General features: G+C 54.0%; 1 protein-coding gene and 1 long non-coding RNA gene across 34 annotated transcripts in view; one reads left to right on the top strand and one right to left on the bottom strand.

Moving 5' to 3' along the window:
- LOC141986089 (uncharacterized) overlaps window positions 1-20,191 on the bottom strand; it is a 222,138-nt gene that overhangs the window by 167,705 nt on the left and 34,242 nt on the right. For 10 of the 27 annotated variants that reach the window (XR_012639151.1, XR_012639153.1, XR_012639166.1 and 7 more), the window contains exon 1: window positions 1,849-1,963. The exons of 16 other annotated variants lie outside the window; for them this stretch is intronic. The gene's annotated coding sequence lies outside the window, so the exon portion shown is untranslated. Of the gene's footprint in view, window positions 1-1,440; window positions 1,553-1,848; window positions 1,964-20,191 lie in introns of those variants that run through there. One more of the 27 variants, XR_012639158.1, reaches the window with a different exon arrangement.
- Window positions 1,435-14,382, top strand: LOC141986096 (uncharacterized). 7 transcript variants are annotated; one of them, XR_012639172.1, is made up of 6 exons: window positions 1,435-1,501; window positions 3,092-3,293; window positions 3,425-3,484; window positions 4,366-4,528; window positions 4,769-4,904; window positions 13,752-14,142. It is a non-coding gene; the product is annotated as an uncharacterized LOC141986096 (long non-coding RNA). The 7 variants fall into 7 exon arrangements; XR_012639171.1 differs by lacking the exon at window positions 1,435-1,501 and adding an exon at window positions 2,130-2,226 and having other exon boundaries at window positions 13,752-14,140; XR_012639173.1 differs by lacking the exon at window positions 1,435-1,501 and adding an exon at window positions 2,154-2,192 and having other exon boundaries at window positions 13,752-14,143.

Raw genomic sequence — 20,191 nt, 5'->3', positions numbered from 1 at the left:
GCTGGAGGCATGTAGGTAGGAATAGCGGTCAGTAGGTTTCTGGTATAGGGTGGTGTTGATGTGACCATCGTTTATTAGCACTGTAGTGTCCAGGAAGTGGATCTCTTGTGTGGACTGGACCAGGCTGAGGTTGATGGTGGGATGGAAATTGTTGAAATCATGGTGGAATTCCTCAAGGGCTTCTTTTCCATGGGTCCAGATGATGAAGATGTCATCAATATAGCGCAAGTAAAGTAGGGGCGTTAGGGGACGAGAGCTGAGGAAGCGTTGTTCTAAATCAGCCATAAAAATGTTGGCATACTGTGGGGCCATGCGGGTACCCATAGCAGTGCCGCTGATCTGAAGGTATACATTGTCCCCAAATGTAAAATAGTTATGGGTAAGGACAAAGTCACAAAGTTCAGCCACCAGGTTAGCCGTGACATTATCGGGGATAGTGTTCCTGACGGCTTGTAGTCCATCTTTGTGTGGAATGTTGGTGTAGAGGGCTTCTACATCCATAGTGGCCAGGATGGTGTTATCAGGAAGATCACCAATGGATTGTAGTTTCCTCAGGAAGTCAGTGGTGTCTCGAAGGTAGCTGGGAGCGCTGGTAGCGTAGGGCCTGAGGAGTGAGTCTACATAGCCGGACAATCCTGCTATCAGGGTGCCACTTTAGATAAGCTGTTACGAGCAGGACAGTGGGGTGGGAGGAAGTTTTGTTTCATGGTCTCTGTGTGTATATAATGTCTTCTGCAGTTTCCACAATATGCTATGCATCCGATGAAGTGAGCTGTAGCTCACGAAAGCTCATGCTCAAATAAACTGGTTAGTCTCTAAGGTGCCACAAGTACTCCTTTTCTTTTTTCTTTTTGCGAATACAGACTAACACGGCTGTTACTCTGAAACCTACTGATTATTGTTATTGGGTTCTTAATGCCATCATTAAAATAGTAACGAACTAGGTAAGGACATGATCAGGAGTTACAGGGTTTTAAAATGATTACACTCAGCTCCAGGTGTCTTCACTAACAGCCCAGTGGAAAGACCTGAGGTTCGCTCCACTTCACACCTGCCTGGGGCCTCTTTGGCAGCTGTGGGCCAGTGATGGCTGTGGGAAGGTGGCAGCTGCGAGGGACAAGCCATGGGGAGTCTTTCCCCTCCCCCTGCCCCTCTCTTCTTTCTTCTCCAAGTCTTTGCTCCCCTTCCTGATGTTTCGCCTTCTTGCTTCCCACCCATGTGCCTTTCCCCATGCCCCCGCCTGGTGGCTCGGTCTAGGGCCTGGCCCACCCACACACTCAAAGTGCAGAGGAGGCTCCGGGTAGGAAGGTCTCCCAGTGGTTCAGTCACAGCCCTGGGGGCTGGGTTTGGTTCTCTGCTCTGCCACAGACTCACTGCTTAGCCTTGGGAAAGTCACTTCACCTCCGTGTACCCTAGATCCCGCCTGGGGCGAATACTGACCCTGCCTCCTCGGCACAGTCCAGTCACGGCTGTGTGAGGAGGGGGAAACGGAGACACCAAGGTGGGTAGATTGGGGCTGAATTTCTCCAGGGCCTGAGAGTGAGAGCCAGCCCCACACAGGGGGAACGCACAGGGGGGAACGGGAGAGGGGGCTCAGGCCAGCTCTGCAGAGGGGGAACGCACGGGGGGGAACGGGAGAGGGGGCTCAGGCCAGCCCCGCACAGGGGGAACGCACGGGGGGGAACGGGAGAGGGGGCTCAGGCCAGCCCCACACAGGGTGAACGCACGGGGGGGAACGGGAGAGGGGGCTCAGGCCAGCTCTGCACAGGGGGGCGTCGGGGCTTCAGCGCCGCATCTCCTGCTGGGGTCGGGGCTCCCCCCCCCCGAAACTGCCCTGCCCCCACCCGCCCTGGGCGAGCTGGGCTCCCTTGGTCCCCCGATGGCTGGTCACCCTGGTGGGTGCTGAGCACCCCTCTTCTCCCCCCGGTGCTCCCGCCCCAGAGCACCCAGAGCCGGCGCCCCACAACCCCCCCCCGGAGCCGGCTCCCCTCGCCCCCCAACCCCCTGCCCCAGGGACGGGGAGGGGGAGGGGGAGCCACCGGGGGCGGGGCCTCGGAGCGCCCCCAGCCCCCCCCCCGGGGGTCAGACACCGGCTGCGGCCGGGGCAGGAAGGGGGGCGGGGCCGGCCACGGTCTGCCCGGGCTTCCGGCGTCAGACCTCCCTGCTCAGAGCGGAAGTCGCGGCCACAGGAAGTGAGGGCGGCTCTCAGGACGCCATGAGGAGAAGGTCAGAGGCCCCCAAGGGGCGGGCGGAGGGTGACGTGGGCGGAGCGGGTCCCTCCCCCGTCCTCAGCCACGTGTCGCCCGCGCCACAAGCAGCCCGGCCCCGCCCCCGGCCCGAGTCTGCGCCCCCGACCGCTCTCCCCGCGCGCTCCCTCAGCCCCCCCAACGCCTCCCACAGCCCCCCCCCAGCCATTGCCCCGACACCCCTCCAGCCCCCCGCGGGCCCCCCAGCCCCGCCCTCCATCCGGGGATCCCTCAGACCCCGCTCCCCAAACTCCCCCCAGGTCACCCCAACCCTTTTCCTCATCCCTCGGCCCCCAGCGTCCCCCGAAATGTGCTGCCGCCCCCCGCTCCTCCCCCGTCCTCAGCACCCCGCCCCACGGACTCCCCCCCCTTTCCCCACTGCTGGCCCCCCTTTCCCGGCCCCCTCCCCCCGTCCACCCCCAGCGTGCCAGGTTCCTCATCGCCCGTCTCGGCTACCCCCCAACCTGCCGGGTTCCCCTTTCCAGCCACCGTGGGGCCCTCAAACGCCCCCACCCGCCCCTCTGGGGTCTCTGAATCCCCTATTCCCACAGTGCATCTTGGAGCCCTTCCCTCCTCTTCCTCGAATCCCCCATTCCCTTCCCTTGGGTCCCCCTGGACACCTCAACCCCACAGTCTGCCCCCCACAGATATCCTGGTCACTCATTCACACGCTGAGCTAGTCCTTCAGGGGCCCCCACAGCCCCCCAAACTTCTCCATCCATGAGCCCCGTGGCCCCGTGGCCGGGAAGGGGGGGCAAGCTCCCAATGTGGCTGGGCTGGGTGTGGGTGTGAATCTTTTCCTGTCTGGTGTGTGCTGGGCTCACAAAGACTCTTTGCTCCCTCAGGGTGGGGTGTGGTTTTTGGCCGAAGGTGACACCGTTTGGGAGCCCTGTGGATGCGACGGGGTGTCTGCAATGGGGCGTGTGTGATCCCACGGTGCCCCTTCCCCTCTGCCTGCAGAGCTGAGGACAGACGGGTCTGAGGAGCAGAGCAGGAGCTCTGGGAAGGAGAAGAGCGATATGAAGATGGCGTCTAAGATGAGGCCAGGTGACTTCTATGGAGGGAGACATGCTGGACAATGCCAAGGGTTGGGGAGACAACCAGGTGTGAGCCCAGGGCGCAAAGAGAGCTGGGGGAGGGTGTCTGTGTCTGTAACACTTCCCTGTGCTCTCTCACAGATGGAGTCCAAGAGGGATAGGAAGGAGAGGACGAGCGCCCCAGTACTCAAGAATAATAAGGTGCATCCTAGCTGGGCCCAGGGCTCTGCGGGGTTCAGACCAGTGGAAGGGACAAGAGTCTCCTGTGCAGAGTGACGATTTTGGGTGCATGTGCACTGGGGTGCTTCTAATTGTAGCTCCCAGAACATCATGGGAAGGGGGTTCAGGGTAGAGCCCTGGGGTGTGGGAGATGCAAGAAGCAGAGCCTCGCCATCATGGCAGAGTGTGACGATAACTTTTGTTTTTCCTTCTTGTGTTGTGTTTGGCACCAAGGGAAAAGAAGTGTGTAAGTGTGTGTGTGTATGTTGGAGGGTGAGGGGGGCGGGGACAGAGTCTGTCCTGGTGGAGAGATGGAAAGCGAGCGAGAGCGCAAGCACTGTTAATGCCAGGCAAGACCTGTTGAGCTGGGAGTGGAGCAGCTGTCTCTGTCTGTGAGAGGAGTGCTTGGTTTGGGGACTGCTCCTCTCTCTTGGTGGGAGGGGTGTGTCGAAGCCCAGCAGGAGGTTGGATCCAGGAGGGTGACTCCAGGTGCTGAGTGACTTTAATTTCTCCTATTCCCCCTCTCTCTCTGTCTTGTCTTCCGTGTTGAACAACGCACCTTCTCTCTCTCTTTGTCGTGCCTCCTACTGCAGGCCATGGGCAGGAGAAGTGCGCATTGAGCCCCACAGGCTTGGTCTCGAGAGCCTGCACCATCTAGCAGGAGGGAAGAGAATCATAGCGGGTCCTGGAGGCGACAGTGGGGGAGGTGGGGTGACTGGCCACGCAGCCCGTTCGCTCTGTCTCTTTTCATCGCGTGGAGCTGCTCTAGAGCATGTGGGAGACGGAGGGAGGCCGAGCTCTCGCGCACCAGTAGAGCTGTGGGTCGGGCTGCCTGGCTCATCCGTTATTTCCTGCGCTTGCAGATGAGTCGCCCAGGAGCCCCAGGCGGAGGAGAAGCTGGAAGAAGTGGAGCTGAGCAGGCTGGACATCCCGGTAAGCAGAGATGAACAGTCCTGAGCTTTCTGCCTTTCCCAGCACTGAGTGTGAGTCAGCGGTGATGGCACTCTCTTCCTCAGCTCTTCCCAGGTTAGTTTTCTTCAGAGGCCGTGAGCTGCGCGTGGTATTAAGGGCAGGGGAAGAGACAATCGTCTCCTGTGCAGAGTGACTCCTTTGGGTGCAGGTGCAGAGGGGGGATTTCTAATTGTATCTGTGATGGCATAATGGGAGGAGGGTTGAAGCCAGAGCCCTGGGGTATGGGAGGAGCGAGAAGAGGAGCCTCACCACCTTTGCTTTTTCTTTCCCTCTTGTGTTGTGTTTAATACCAAGGGGAAAGAAGTCATGAGGACGGAGTCCAGCCCTGAGGTGAGATGGAAAGTGAGCGAGAGCAGTGAGAGAGTGAATCCTGTTGATGCCAGGCAAGACCTGTCCAGCTGGGAGCGAAGCAGCTGTCGCTGTCAGTGAGGTAAGTGTCTGGTTTGGGGAGGGCTCTGGTCACAGCCCCCCTGGCTCCAAGCAGGGACTTCCCGTTAGCTAGGTGTGGGTTTCCTGCCTAGCTGTGGCTTCAAGGGAGATGATGTTGCCATTTGCGGGGGCTGATCATCTCTCTGGCCAGGAGTGGGGTGTGCTCCCCAGGAGAAGGTTGGATCCCTGAGGGTGACTCCCTGTTCTGAGTTTCTTTCCTTCCTCCTAGGTTTCTCTCTCTCTCTCTCTCTCTCTGTCTTCTCTACTGTGTTGGCCAACTCACACTCAAACTCTCTCTCTCCTTTCATGAACACCTATCATGTTCAGTTGCCTACATCCTCTTCCTCTGCTCTCCCCTCCCAGTCTCCTCTGGGCTCGGCTGGGTCTGTCTGCCTGTGGCCATGGTCTCTGCCCTACTGGGAAGGACGCGTACTGCCTGCCAGGCTACGGGGGTTGCTCCTCCCACTCACTATCTTCTTAGAGAGTCTGGGGAGACTTCATTGGTGTAACTGGGTCGCAGCGTGAGTGGCCAGTCATGCCTTTTGGGCTGTGGGGTCTGAGACGGAGAGGGGTGGCTCGCTCTCTTTGGGCGACTTTGGGCACAGGAGAAGAGGGGCTGGGATTAGAGATGCCAAGAACCCCCCTAATTACCCTCTAGCTCCATTACTACATCACCCAAAAGCCTCGCTCAGGGTCCACGCCCAGTGCTGGGTTTCTGATTAACCTTTGGTGGGCCCGGTGCCAACATATTTGTGGGCGCCCCATGGGGCAATGGAGCGTGGCGCGGGGGGGGTCTGTCCTCAGAGCGAGGGGTCAGTCAGGGGCAATATGGCATGGCAGGGGCAGCCCCGCTCCACCCAGCACGAGGGCACTATTTACGAACCAGCAGTTGCCAGATGCACAATGGCCCACCCAGCCCTGTGCTGCCAGCGTACCCCTTCCCCTCGGGGGTGGGCCCATGCTGTGCCACACAGCCCCCCTGCCCAACACTTGAAAATCCCCCCCCCAATTCCCTATGGCCAAAGCCCCCCCAGACCCGCTGTGCCCAGCGCGCCCCCTCTCCAGACCCTGCAAAATATGCACAGCGCCCAGCACAACACCACAACTGTCCAGCACCCCCAACAGAACCCCCACTCCCTAGTGCCCCAACACACACGTTCCCTGCCCCCTCACAGCCCAGCATCCCCCGGCTCCAGGCCCTCTAGTGACCCACTCCCCCAAGCCCTGCTTCCTGGACCCACTCACTGGCCCTGCTGGGAGGTGAGTGTGTCAGCCGGGCTGAACCGCCAGAGCTGGACCTGGGGTGGGGAATCGCTCTGGCCCCTCGGAAGTGGTGCAATCAGCCAGTCCAGGGCCTGCCCCTGCCGGGCTCTATCAGGACCCATTGCCTGGAGGGGCCCAGCCAAGCCCCTCCCCCCGCACTGCCCTCCCCCAACCAGCCGAGACTGGCCAGGCTTCTGCATCAGTCCCAGGCAGCTCAGCTCTGGGGAGACAGGTGGGGCCCGACAGGCCTGCCGCTGGAGGTGCACTGGGGTCCTGCCAGGGGACAGAAAGAAGCTGGCAGGGGGGCCACGGGGTGGAGAGGAGCCCTTGGCCGTCCACGGAGCAGGCTGAGAGGAGTAAATGGTGGGCGGGGGTGGGGACCAGTGGGGTCTCGGGGTGCAGTGCATGCGGAGCAAGCCAGGGCCCCTTCTGAGCATGTGCCTGGCTCCATGGAGCCACTGGTGGTCTTGTTAACCTGGCACTGCCCATGCTTCGAAGGGGCCGTGGCCCAGCCCCTTCCACTTGCCATGTGCCCTCAGGTCCCCCTGCCCACTGGCTCGTCTCCCCTCCCCCCGTCCACTGCTCGCTCCTCTCAGCTGGCCAGGCGCGGGGCTCCTCCCCTCCCCCCCCGCCACTGCTGGCTCCTCTCCGCCGCGGGTGGTGGAAGCTCTACGGCGAAGGCTCTTTTATCGGGCACTAGCTCTCTTAGCTCAGGGGATGGGGCTCCCACTGGTGTCTCTAGACTTCGTCCTCTGCCCCGTCTCTCCGAACTCCCCAAGTCTTGTGGAAACGAGCCTGCTCCTCTCGCAGGTGGCTGACAAAGGAGGCTCCGGCCCGGTGAGGCTCTGGCGTTGTGCAGAGCACGGTGCAGCAGGGACTTATCACTAGGGCCGTAGTTCTTCCTTCCCAGAAACAGGAGGTACGTGTGGAAAATGGGGCAGCTCCCCCAGCCCCCCCAGGGCAGCGCAAGGTCAGTGTTTGTCAACAGGGATCAGCAGGAACTCCTACCCCTGCATGGGCTGGGATGGATACCTGGCCGTCCTGGGCCCCTAGAGGTGTGAGAGCAAAGGGAAGGTTTGTTTGTGGATTTTCCCCTTCGGGGAACCGAAGGAGCTTTTTCTCAGAGAGCTGCATGGGAGGAAGTGAAGGCTCAACCCTGAGCTGGAGGCTGGCAGCGATATTCTGTTCAGGGCTGGTGGGGGGAAGCTCCTTGCAGTGAGGCTTAGAGGCACTCTGCTAAAATCTGGCCTGGAAGGTGTTAGTGTTGTGCTGATTGATTGGCTGTAGGAGCTCTGTTGGAAAGAGTGCCACCCTGTCATAAAAATAAAGGGAAGGGTAAACCCCTTTAAAATCCCTCCTGGCCAGAGGAAAAATCTCTCACCTGTAAAGGGTTAAGAAGCTAGAGGTAACCTCGCTGGCACCTGACCAAAATGACCAATGAGGAGACAAGAGACTTTCAAAAGCTGGGAGGAGAGAGAGAAACAAAGGGTCTGTGTCTGTCTGTGTGATGTTTTTGCCGGGGATAGAACAGGAATGGAGTCTTAGAACTTTTAGTAAGTAATCTAGCTAGGTATGTGTTAGATTCTGATTTCTTTAAATGGCTGAGAAAAGAACTGTGCTGAATAGAATGACTATTCCTGTCTGTGTGTCTTTTTTGTAACTTAAGGTTTTGCCTAGAGGGATTCTCTCTGTTTTGAATCTAATTACCCTGTAAGGTATCTACCATCCTGATTTTACAGAGGTGATTCCTTTATTTCTATTAAAAGTCTTCTTGTAAGAAAACTGACTGCTTTTTCATTGTTCTCAGATCCAAGGGTTTGGGTCTGTGGTCACCTGTGCAAATTGGTGAGGATTTTTACCAAAGCTTCCCCAGGAAGTGGGGTGCAAGGGTTGGGAGGATTTTGGGGGGAAAGCCGTGTCCAAACTACGTTTCCCAGTAAACCCAGTTAGAGTTTGGTGGTGGCAGTGGAGATCCAGGGTCAAAGGATAAAATTAATTTGTACCTTGGGGAAGTTTTAACCTAAGCTGGTGAAAGTAAGCTTAGGAGGTTTTCATGCAGGTCCCCACATCTGTACTGTAGAGTTCAGAGTGGGGGAGGAACCTTGACACCCCCCCAGCTCTCAGTTCTGCTGACTTTGCAGGTGGACGCTGCCTTTTGGGTCCTAGTGCCTGTCGGGCTCCCCGTCTGCGTGCTGGGAGGAGCTATCCTGTTCTCTGTACAGCAGTGAGTGTGTGTGCTGGGGCAGGGCGGGGTGGGGGGAGCGGGGGGAAATAAGCCATAGGGAAGGAAGGGGGTGGGATGAGGAGGGCTGGGGCAATAGGGAAGGAGCACGGGTCGGGGGGAAGAGAAGGGGATAGAGGAAGCGGGGGCAGGGGGAAGCGAGGGCCCGGCATGCAGCATCCCCTTGGCAGCAGCTGAGGCTCCCCATTAAGCAGGCCCATCAAACCCTCACCCTGACAAGCCCCCACCTCCCCTGCACCTGGACCACCCTGATAAACCCCCCGGACACCCACCCCACAGAGCCCCAGCCTGCTGCACTTGGACCCGCACTCCAATGAGCCCTACCTCCCCTGCACCCGGACCCGTCCTGTGCTGAGCTCCCCACACCTACACACCTCCTGCTGAGCCCCAACCACCTTCACTTGGAGCCCTCTGCAGAGACCCACTGCGCCTGCACCTGGAGCCCCCCAACAAGCCCCTGTGCATCCAGATCCCGCAGTGAGCCACCTCAGCCCGACTGCTCGACACAGAACCCTCTTACCCCACCGGGATCCCCTCACACTGAGCCCCTCCACACTTCGATCCTGCCAGGCTGAGCCTGTCTGCCCACACCTGGCGCAGGGGCAGTGGCCAAGAGTGTTTCTGGGGCAGGTTTATCCCTTCCGCTGTGTCAGGGTCGGGTGCAGCCTCATGGCCGAGTCCCTATCCCGGGAGGGGAGGGGGAAGGCTGCAGGGTGATCTCCCACCTCCACGCAGCCAGTGGCCTCTGCTCCCCACTGCCAGGCGGGAGCTTCCACATTCATTTATTGACAAATAACATTTGCAGAATTTTCAAATAGTGCACAGAATTTTTAATTGTTTGGTGCTGAATTTCCTCAGGAATATGGGGTGCTGGGCAGTTGTGGGGGGGCTGTGAGAGGGGCACTGGGCAGTGGGGAGTTTTGGGCACAGGGATCTGTGAGCCAGATCTCTGGGTGAGGGGGCACTGGGCATGGGAGTTGCTGGGCATAAGAGGGTGGGGAGCAATGGGCAGGGGGGTGGTATGGCAGAGCACACTGGCAGCGCAGGGCTGGGTGGGCAAGTATGTGTCTGGTGGATGCGGGTTTGCAAAGAGTGCCCCTGTGTGGGGCTGTGCAGACCGGAGCTGTGTCTCCCTCCCCCCACCTCCCTGTGCCTTACCCCTGGCCGTCCCCTGGCTCTGGTGATCAACCCCCCCCTTGTGCCATACCCCATTCCTCCATAGGGACCCACATATATGTTTGGTGCTGGGCTCACAGAAGGTTAATCGGGCCCTGTCCACACCTTGTGCTGGGCACTGCACGGACACCCAGAGGGCCGGCAGGATGCATGAGGAGGTAGATGAGTGTGTGAGGCAGATGGGTGAAGGGCTGTATGTTGCATACAGTGGGGGCGGATGGGGGGCTTTAGGGTTGGATGGTCAGCGGGACAGGTGGAGAGCTGCAGGGACGGGTGGTGACGTCACGGGCCAGAGGTGTGATGGGTTCAGCTCATGGGTGCTGGCCCTGTCATCTCCTGCCCCCATCTGCCCTGGACTCTGCCCCGTCTCTTGCAGGCAGCACTCAGCAGAGTCAGGCCCTGTAGCGCTACACTGGTGCCTCCATCCCGTGCGTACACCTGTGCACAGGGTGCTCCTGGAGAGCTCAGGCCTGGACAAGCCAGCGGGCTCACAGCTGCTGAACCAGCTCCTCCAAAGACTGCCCCAGATCTCCCCCTCCTTGGGCAGCAAGACCCTGCCTGGAGGGGCTCCTTGTCCCTCCTTGCACCCAAAGCAGCCTGCTCAGCAGAGAGACTGAGGTCCCCTGCCTCCGCCCAGCCTCTAGCTGGAGCTGCTCCAGCCCCGAATTGCTGGTCTCCCAGCCTGGCTGGAGTTGGTGTGATGTCCTTGCGGAGTCAGTTCTTTCTCCCTGATAGATTATGATTTTCCCCTCTGCAGTTAGTTGGTGTTTCTCTGCTTCCCCAGAACCCCTCCCCAGAGTCTGTCATTGCTTCCCCTAAAAGCTGCTTCCCCTTTGGGTCTCTGTGTTCTGGGGTCTCTGCTGTCATCGGGGACCCTGGGCTATGGGCAGGTGCTCAGCAAGGTGAGGGTTGTAACTCAGAGCTTTCTTCATCAGAAATTTAAGTAAAATTAGCCTTTGCCTCATTCCTTAAAGTGCAGAGTAACACACAGGCACACACCTGCTCACCAGGGATATGTGTGGGTCGGTGTCAAGGTGCAGGGCCCGCTGGTGCCCAGGTGAGGCAGTGCATGGTGAATATTGCTCTTGTTGGGGCACTGACCGCTGCTGGCCAGGTGGGATAGTGCCCTATGTGTATCTCCCCCCCAGCACTGTGATAGTGACCCCTGCTAGCCAGGCACCACTGGTAGCCAGATGAGTCAGTGCTCTAAGTGTGTTCTTCACCTCCCCCAAGGTGGCAGGGTGCCTGGGTGGCCGTGTTAGGTACTACCCTGGGTATCTTCCAACCCCCTTGTGGCAGTGAGCTCTGTTCCTGGTGCACATCACTCTCCGACTAGGGATGTGCACTGGTGGCCAAGTGGGGCAGTTTCCTGTGTGTAGCCCCCCACCCCCTCTGTGGCCAGCTATGGCAGGCACTAATCCCTGGCATCCACGTGGGGCAACACCCTCTATATATCCCCCAATTGGGGCAGTGCCCTCTGTGTGTGTGTTTGTCTCCCCTGTCAAGGTTCCTTCCCCACTCTGAAGTCTAGGGTACAGATGTGGGGACCGGCATGAAAACCTCCTAAGCTTACTTTTACTAGCATAGGTTAAAACTTCCCCAGGGTACAAATTAATTTTACCCTTTGCCCTTGGAATTTCCACTGCCACCACCAGACTTTAACTGGGTTTACTGGGAAACGTAGTTTGGACACATCTTTCCCCCCAAAATCCTCCCAACCCTTCCACCCCACTTCCTCGGGAAAGTTGGGTAAAAATCCTCACCAATTTGCATAGGTGACCACAGACCCAAACACTTGGATCTTAGAACAATGAAAAAGCATTCAGTTTTCTTACAAGAAGACTTTTAATAGAAGTAAAGGAATCACCTCTGTAAAATCAGGATGGTAGATACCTTACAGGGTGATTAGATTCAAAACAGAGAGAATCCCTCTAGGCAAAACCTTAAGTTACAAAACAGACACACGGACAGGAATAGTCATTCTATTCAGCACAGTTCTTTTCTCAGCCATTTAAAGAAATCAGAATCTAACACATACCTAGCTAGATTACTGACTAAAAGTTCTAAGACTCCATTCCTGGTCTATCCCCGGCAAAAGCATCACACAGACAGACACAGACCCTTTGTTTCTCTCCCTCCTCCCAGCTTTTGAAAGTCTCTTGTCTCCTCATTGGTCATTTTGGTCAGGTGCCAGCGAGGTTACCTTTAGCTTCTTAACCCTTTACAGGTGAGAGGATTTTTCCTCTGGCCAGGAGGGATTTTAAAGGGGTTTACCCTTCCCTTTATTTTTATGACATCCCCTATTTGGGTGGTGACTGCGGGTGGCTAAGTGAGGCAGTGGCCTTTGATTTCCTCTTCTCTCCCCGCACTCCCACATCTGAGGTACTGCCCCCTGTTGGCCAGTTGAGGCACTACTAATTGGAGCAGTGACCTCCCCGTGGTGGCCTGGTGTGGCAGTGCCTGACTAATCTAATCGCCTTCTATGATGAGATTACTGATTCTGTGGATGAAGGGAAAGCAGTGGATGTATTGTTTCTTGACTTTAGCAAAGCTTTTGACACTGTCTCCCACAGTATTCTTGTCAGCAAGTTAAAGAAGTATGGGCTGGATGAATGTACTATAAGGTGGGTAGAAAGTTGGCTAGATTGTCGGGCTCAACGGGTAGTGATCCATGGCTCCATGTCTAGTTGGCAGCCGGTGTCAAGTGGAGTGCCCCAGGGGTCGGTTCTGGGGCCAGTTTTGTTCAATATCTTCATAAATGATCTAGAGGATGGTGTGGATTGCACTCTTAGCAAATTTGCGGATGATACTAAACTGGGAGGAGTGGTAGATACGTTGGAGGGCAGAGATAGGATACAGAGGGACCTGGACAAATTGGAGGATTGAGCCAAAAGAAACCTGATGAGGTTCAATAAGGATAAATGCAGGGTCCTGCACTTAGGACGGAAGAACCCAATGCACAGCTACAGACTAGGGACCGAATGGCTAGGCAGCAGTTCTGCAGAAAAGGACCTAGGGGTGACAGTGGACGAGAAGCTGGATATGAGTCAGCAGTGTGCCCTTGTTGCCAAGAAGGCCAATGGCATTTTGGGATGTATAAGTAGGGGCATAGCGAGCAGATCGAGGGACGTGATCGTTCCCCTCTATTCAACGTTGGTGAGGCCTCATCTGGAGTATTGTGTCCAGTTTTGGGCCCCATACTACAAGAAGGATGTGGATAAATTGGACAGAGTCCAGCGAAGGGCAACAAAAATGATTAGGGGTCTGGAACACATGACTTATGAGGAGAGGCTGAGGGAACTGGGATTGTTTAGTCTGCGGAAGAGAAGAATGAGGGGGGATTTGATAGCTGCTTTCAACTACCTGAGAGGTGGTTCCAAAGAGGATGGTTCTAGACTATTCTCAGTGGTGGAAGATGACAGGACAAGGAGTAATGGTCTCAAGTTGCAGTGGGGGAGGTTTAGGTTGGATATTAGGAAAAACTTTTTCACTAGGAGGGTGGTGAAACACTGGAATGCGTTACCTAGGGAGGTGGTGGAATCTCCTTCCTTAGAAGTTTTTAAGGTCAGGCTTGACAAAGCCCTGGCTGGGATGATTTAATTGGGGATTGGTCCTGCTTTGAGCAGGGGGTTGGACTGGATGACCTCCTGAGGTCCCTTCCAACCCTGATATTCTATGATTCTATGCCCTCTTGGTATCTCCCTCCCACAACAGACAGACACACACCGTTGTGGTACTGGCCACTTCAGGCCGTGGCCTGTTTATCATTCCCCCACCACCATTGCAGCAGTGACTCCTGGTGGCCACGTGAGGCAGTGCCCTGCATGTGCCCCCCCGGCCAGTGCTGCAGTGACCCCTGGGGCCCAGTTTGAGAACAGGTTTTGTGTACCTCACGTGTAGCCTGCGTGTACCTCACGTCTTGGGGCAGTGAAGTGTGGTAGCCAGCTAACACAGGGCACAGTCTGACGTGTGGTGGCCACGTAGGGCAGTCGCCTGTGTGTACCATCTCCACTGGCGCCGTGACCCCTGGTGTCTTGGTATTAAGATACAGCCACATCTGGGTTACACAATGGGGCTGTATATAGGCCAATGGGGATAGGCCCCCACTGTTCCAGGAAGTAGACAAGGTCTAAAATACCAGAGCAACTGCTGCTGCTATTTCAACAGGAAGAGAAGGAGGAGGCTGCAGGATGGTGAAGGAGAGAAAATCAACACTGCAGGAGCAGGAGAAGGTAAAGACCAGGAGAATCCAGAAGCCAAGTCACCAGAGAGGTACAGGGAACCTCTCTGTAACCTCCCCAAAACTCTCATTTGAAGAGGGGTGTGGACTGTGGAATATGTAGCTTTCTCCCAAAAAACATAAAGAAATAGCTTTGAGCTCTGATGCGCTATGTAAGGTCAGTTCTTTGATGGGGTTAGTGAGGGGTTCGATGCCATTTAACTAATCCACTTTCAAGTCACACCTTCTACTAATCAAAATTCATTTTGCTGAGTGTCCCCCTGTTGGCAAGCCCTAAATTCTCCGCGCTGACCTGTCCCTTCAAGGCCCTGGGTTTGTGGTACAGGAAGGACTGGATCACTTTTTATAGTGGGGGAGCTGAAAGCCGGTTAGCTGGACCCCCGTGTGTTCACAAGCAGTGTGAAAAAACACAATTCCCGCTCACACTGCTCAGGGACAGCACAGCTCCGGGGTTCTCAAGGATCACACAATAATGCTCGCTTCAGAGGCGTGCGCACGGGGTGGGCCCAGGCACACCCGAATCAGGGTCGCCCCAAGCGCAAAAAAAAAGGGGGAGGGGGCGGCCGGACTGCTGGAGATGGGGGGGCGAGGGAGTCTGGGGTAGGGGGGCCCTGGCCCAGCCAGTCTTCTCCGCCCCCGCTATCTCCTGTGGGGGAGAAGCTTGGTAGGGCTCCGCCCTGGGCTCGGTCCTGCTGCTCCGAGTCTGCTGGCAGCCAAGCTCCCGCCTCGCCCTGCAGCTCGCTGCGGACTCGCCCCACCTCCACCCCCTGCCCCCGGTTCACGGTGTGCCGGGCAGAGAGAGGGGGACATGGAGAAGAGGCAGGGACAGGGCCTTGAGGAAGCGGGTGGAATCGGGGTATACCCCCTCCAGCCCCCTCCTGTGAACCGCTCAGGGCAGGGGGCTGGGAGCACCCCCATGACTCCAGCGCACCTCCCCAGCCCTGACCCCTGCAGCCCTCTCCCACACACGCAGCCCTCTGCCCTGACTCCTACACACCCCAGCCCTGACTCCTGCACCCCCCTCACACACCCAGCCCTGACTCCTGCACCCCCCTCACACACACCCAGTCCCCAGTTCTGACTCCTGCACCCCCCACACATCCCCACCCCCACCCTGAGCACCAAACTGGAGCTCTTGCACCCTCCCCCCCACATACCAACCTGCACCCCTGGCACCGAATGGGAGCTGCCCCAGGTAAGCGCTCCACACCCCCAACCTCCTGCCCCAACCCTGAACCCCCTCCCTCATTCTACCTCCTGTTCAGACCCTGCACCCCAACCCCCAGCCTTCTCCTTCACACCCAGCACTGTGCTCAGTGCACCCACACCCTCAGCTCAGTGCAGACTGAGATGAAGAGAATGGGCTAGAACCAGGGAGAAGGTAGGTACCCACTCTATGTGGGCAGGAGTGGGGGGGGGATCCTGTTTACCCCCTCCCCAGACCTGCTGTGCATGCAGTTTACCCCTGGCCCCTCTCTTGCTCCAGGGACCAACCCTAGCTCCTGTCCCACTGTGCTTTTGCCCTCAGCCCCTGCCTTGCTCCAGTCAACAGGGACTAGTCCTCCCCCCATGTCCCACTGTGCTCATCTTGCCCCTGTCCCCTGCCTCACTCCAGCTGGGGACCAATCCTTCCCCCCGCCCCCCATGCCCAACTTTGAGGGTGGATGAAAATCAATGACTTTTTTAAAAAAATCAAATCTGATTTTTTTAATTTAAATAGGATTTTTGAGGAAAAAATATCTAAAGATTGTTTTAATTAAGGTACATCAGAGATGCTTAATTTTGCAGTTCTCAGACTGTGGATCTGTGTCTCCAGGGGTAACGTGCTTGTTAACAGCAAAAATGTTTTAAATAAATAAATAATATAGAGAGGTGAGAAATAACAGACCTCAACTCTATTGTCCCTCTGCAAATATGTGGACACAGGGTCAACCCCTTACCTCTCTTTAAAAGTGAAAAATTTCAAAAAGTTCAATGAATAGAAGATTGTTGGGGGCAGAATAGATCTGGACAAGGAAAAGAAGTCTGGAGATAAACGTGAGAAGTGAGGGACATATGCTTTTTGTTAAACTATTATGTTTGCTGTTGAAGAAAAATATCCAGAATACTTCACGTGGTTGTTTTAGTTAAATAAAGCAATTTAAATATCTGTCTGGGGATGTTCTCGTCCTAATACAGCCTGGCAAGAAAATCCTCCAAATATTAATGATTAACCTGTTGAATTGGAGAGAGTTCACCTCCCAATAACTTCATAAATCTCTGCTTCAGTTACCTCTGGTAAATGAAATAACCAAACACTCATTCATTTTGTGACATAGCTGTAAAACTCATCTGAAAAGTTTTCCAAATAAATCATGGTTTAAAAATGTATAGTGTTTCCCTTCTAAAAGTGAAACCTACATCGAACTCTGAGTTGTGAAGAATGTGTATTAAGGTTATAACAAGCAACAAGAATGCACTTTTATGTAGAAAACCATGATTAAATGGAGACTTCCTGACGAGTGATTTAAATCAAATCTACCCTGCCCGCTGTGCTCTTGGCCCGGCCTCTTCATTCCCCAGGGGACCCACAAATATGTTTGGTGCCAGGCCCACAGAAAGTCAATCCTGCCCTGTTCCTAGAACGAACCCTCATTGAGTGGGGCAATCCCCAGGGAGTAGCTCCAACCTCCAGAGTGTCTGGCCAGGGGCAGGACATGAGCACGGCAAGGGAGGGGGGTGGCAGTGACATCACACAGGCCTTTTGCAGGAGCTCAGCCGATTGGTCAAAGGTGGTGGGGAGGTGGTGACCTCACAGACAGATGCTGACATCAGCCAGGCAGGACGGGGAGGGGCCAGGGAAACCTCGGCGACCCCTGTGGCTTCACTTCAGCGAGTCTCCTTCTCGAGGTCTCTCCGTGAGGACTGAGAGGGGATCAGGGGTCACGTACGTGAGCATCAGGGGGAACCTCTCTAGAGTTTTCTCCTTTCCTTTCATAGATTTATTGATAGAAAACAGACGTCCCTGTTGAGAAGGTAAGAGCCTCCTCAGGTCTGAAACCTCTTCAGTCGGATCCATCTGGTGACAGTTGAATTCTAGGTGTGGCAAACACAAGCTTAAGGAAGCAGAATTTTATTCCGCACCTAAATTCTGTCCCTTAGAATCACTGGGGACATGAGGGTTAGTCCTTTTTATTTCACCTTTTCCTCCATTCCTCCCTCCTTTCTCTTCTTCTCTTGCATCTTTTGTCCTTTCTCCTCTTCCCCTCCCAACACCAGGAGGTTTGTGTGTGTTTGTGAATCCACTGATCTTCCTTCACGTGGGAACAGATGATACCGATAGATTCTCATTGGAACGTATCAAGGAAGACTATGCCAGGCTTGGGAAGAAGCTTTAGGAAACTGAGGCTCAGGTGATCTTCAGTGGGTTTCTGCCTGTTCCTAGAGGTGGGCAACAAAGGCATGACAAGATTATGACTATCAACAGATGGCTCAGGCAGTGGTGCTGTAAGGAGGGTTTTGGGATGTATGGCCACTGGGAGGCATTCATGGAGAGAGGACTGTTCTCTCTGGATGGACTTCATCTGAGTAGGGAAGAAAATAGACTTCTCGGATGGAGACTGGCACAACTGATTAAGAGAGCTTTAAACGAGGAATTTGGGGGAGATGGTTGGAAGATGTCCAGGTAATGTCCACACCGGATTTTAATATTGAGAGGGAAGAAAACAAAGTAATGAAGGATACAGCTGTGAGTAGGAGAATGGACATAAGGAGGAAGGGCAGTGTGGATACCAGTCTAATAGGTCATACTGGCGGTAGAATGTCAATGCCTAATTGGGTAAAGAATGTGATTGAGGGCAAACAGCAAAAATGAAGATGTTTGTACACCAATGCGAGGAGCCTAGGTAACAAAATGGAGGAACTAGAGCTACTGGTGCAGGAAGTGAAACCAGATATTGTAGGGATAACAGAAACACGGTGGAATAGTCGTCATGACTGGACTACGGGTATTGAAGGGTATGTGCTGTTTAGGAAAGACCGAAATAAAGGCAAAGGTGGTGGAGTAGCATTGTCTATCAATGATGAGGTCGATTGTAAAGAAATAAGAAGCGATGGAATGGATAAGACAGAGTCTGGGCAAAAATCACTTTGGGGAAGAAAAGTACTAAAGCCTCCCCTGGGATAGTGCTTGGGGTGTGCTATAGACCGCCGGGATCTAATTTGGATATGGAGAGAGACCTCTTTAATGTTTCTAATGAAGTAAATACGAATGGAAACTGTGTGATAATGGGAAATCTTAACTTCCCAGATATAGACTGGAGGACGAGTGCTAATAATAATAATAGGGCTCAGATTTTCCTAGAGGTGATAGCTGATGGATTCCTTCATCAAGTAGTAGCTGAACCGACTAGAGGGGATGCCATTTTAGATTTGGTTTTGGTGAGTAGTGAGGACCTCACAGAAGAAATGGTTGTCGGGGACAACCTTGGTTCGAGCGATCATGAGCTAATTCAGTTCAAACGGAATGGAAGGATAAACAAAAATAGATCTGTGACTAGGGGTTTTGATTTCAAAAGGGCTGACTTTCAAAAATTAAGGAAATTAGTTAGGGAAGTGGATTGGACTGAAGAATTTATGGATCGAAAGGCGGAGGAGGCCTGGGATTACTTTAAATCAAAGCTGCAGAAACTATCAGAAGCCTGCATCCCAAGAAAGGGGAAAAAATTCATAGGCAGGAGTTGCAGACCAAGCTGGATGAGCAAACATCTCAGAGAGGTGATGAAGAAAAAGCAGAAAGCATACAGGGAGTGGAAGATGGGAGGGATCAGCAAGGAAAGCTACCTTATTGAGGTCAGAAGACGTAAGGATAAAGTGAGAAAGGCTAAACGTCAAGGAGAGTTGGACCTTGCAAAGGGAATTAAAACCAATAGTAAAAGGTTCTATAGCCATATAAATAAGAAGAAAACAAAGAAAGAAGAAGTGGGACCGCTAAACACTGAGGATGGAGTGCAGGTCAAGGATAATCTAGGCATGGCCCAATAGCTAAACAAATACTTTGCCTCAGTCTTTAATGAGGCTAATGAGGAGCTTAGGGATAACGGTAGCATGAGAAATGGGAATGAGGCTATGGAGATAGATATTACCGTATCCGAGGTAGAAGCCAAAAACTCAAACAGCTTAATGGGACTAAATCGGGGGCCCAACTAATCTTCCTCCAAGAATATTAAAAGAATTGGCACAAGAAATTGCAAGCCCATTTGCAAGAATTTTTAATGAATCGGTAAACTCAGGGGTTGTACCATATGACTAGAGAATTGCTAACACAGTTCCTATTTTTTAGAAAGGAAGAAAAGTGATCCGGGTAACTACAGGCCTGTTAGTTTGATATCTGTAGTATGCAAGGTCTTGGAAAAATTTTGAAGGAGAAAGTAGTTAAGGACATTGAGGACAATGGTAAATGGGACAAAATGCAACATGGTTTTACAAAAGGTAGATCGTGCCAAACCAACCTGATCGCCCTCTTTGAGACAGAAACAGATTTTTTAGACAAAGGAAATGCAGTGGTTCTAATTTACCTAGATTTCAATAAGACATTTGATATGCTGGCACATGGGGAATTATTAGTTAAATTGGAAAAGATGGGGATCAATATGAAAATTGGAAGGTGGATAAGGAAGCGGTTAAAGGGGAGACTACAGTGGGTCATAGTGAAAGGCAAACTGTCAGGCTGGAGGGAGGTTACCAGTGGAGTTCCTCAGGGATCGGTTTTGGGACCAATCCTTTTTAATCTTTTTATTACTGACCTTGGCACAAAAAGTGGGAGTGTACTCATACAGTTTGTGGATGACACACAGCTGGGATGTATTGCCAATTCAGAGAAGGACCAGGATATCATACAGGAAGATCTGGAATACCTTGTAACCTGGAGTAATAGCAATAGGATGAAATTTAATAGTGAGAAGCGTAAGGTCATGCATTTAGGGATTAATAAGAAGAATTTTAGTTATAAGCTGGGGACACATCAATTGGAAGTAAGAGAGGAGGAGAAGGACCTTGGAGTACTGGTTGACCGCAGGATGACTGAGCCACCAATGTGATATGGCCGTAAAAAAAGCTAATGCGGTCTTGGGATGCATCGGGCAAGGTATTTCCAGTAGAGATAAGGGGGTGTTAGTACCATTATGATAAGGGGGTGCAGTTCTGGTCTCCCATGTTTAAGAAGGATGAATTCAAACTGGAACAGGTACAGAGAAGGGCTACTAGGATGATCCGAGGAATGGAAAACCTGTCTTATGAAAGGAGACTCAAGGAGCTAGGCTTGTTTAGCCTAACCAAAAGAAGGCTGAGGGGAGATATGACTGCTCTCTATAAATATATCAGAGGGATA

The sequence above is a fragment of the Natator depressus genome, chromosome 4 (assembly GCF_965152275.1).
Source record: "Natator depressus isolate rNatDep1 chromosome 4, rNatDep2.hap1, whole genome shotgun sequence".
NCBI lineage: Eukaryota > Metazoa > Chordata > Testudines > Cheloniidae > Natator > Natator depressus.
The sequence above is the reverse complement of the archived record's forward strand: the minus strand, read 5'-3'. Positions and strand labels throughout refer to the sequence as shown.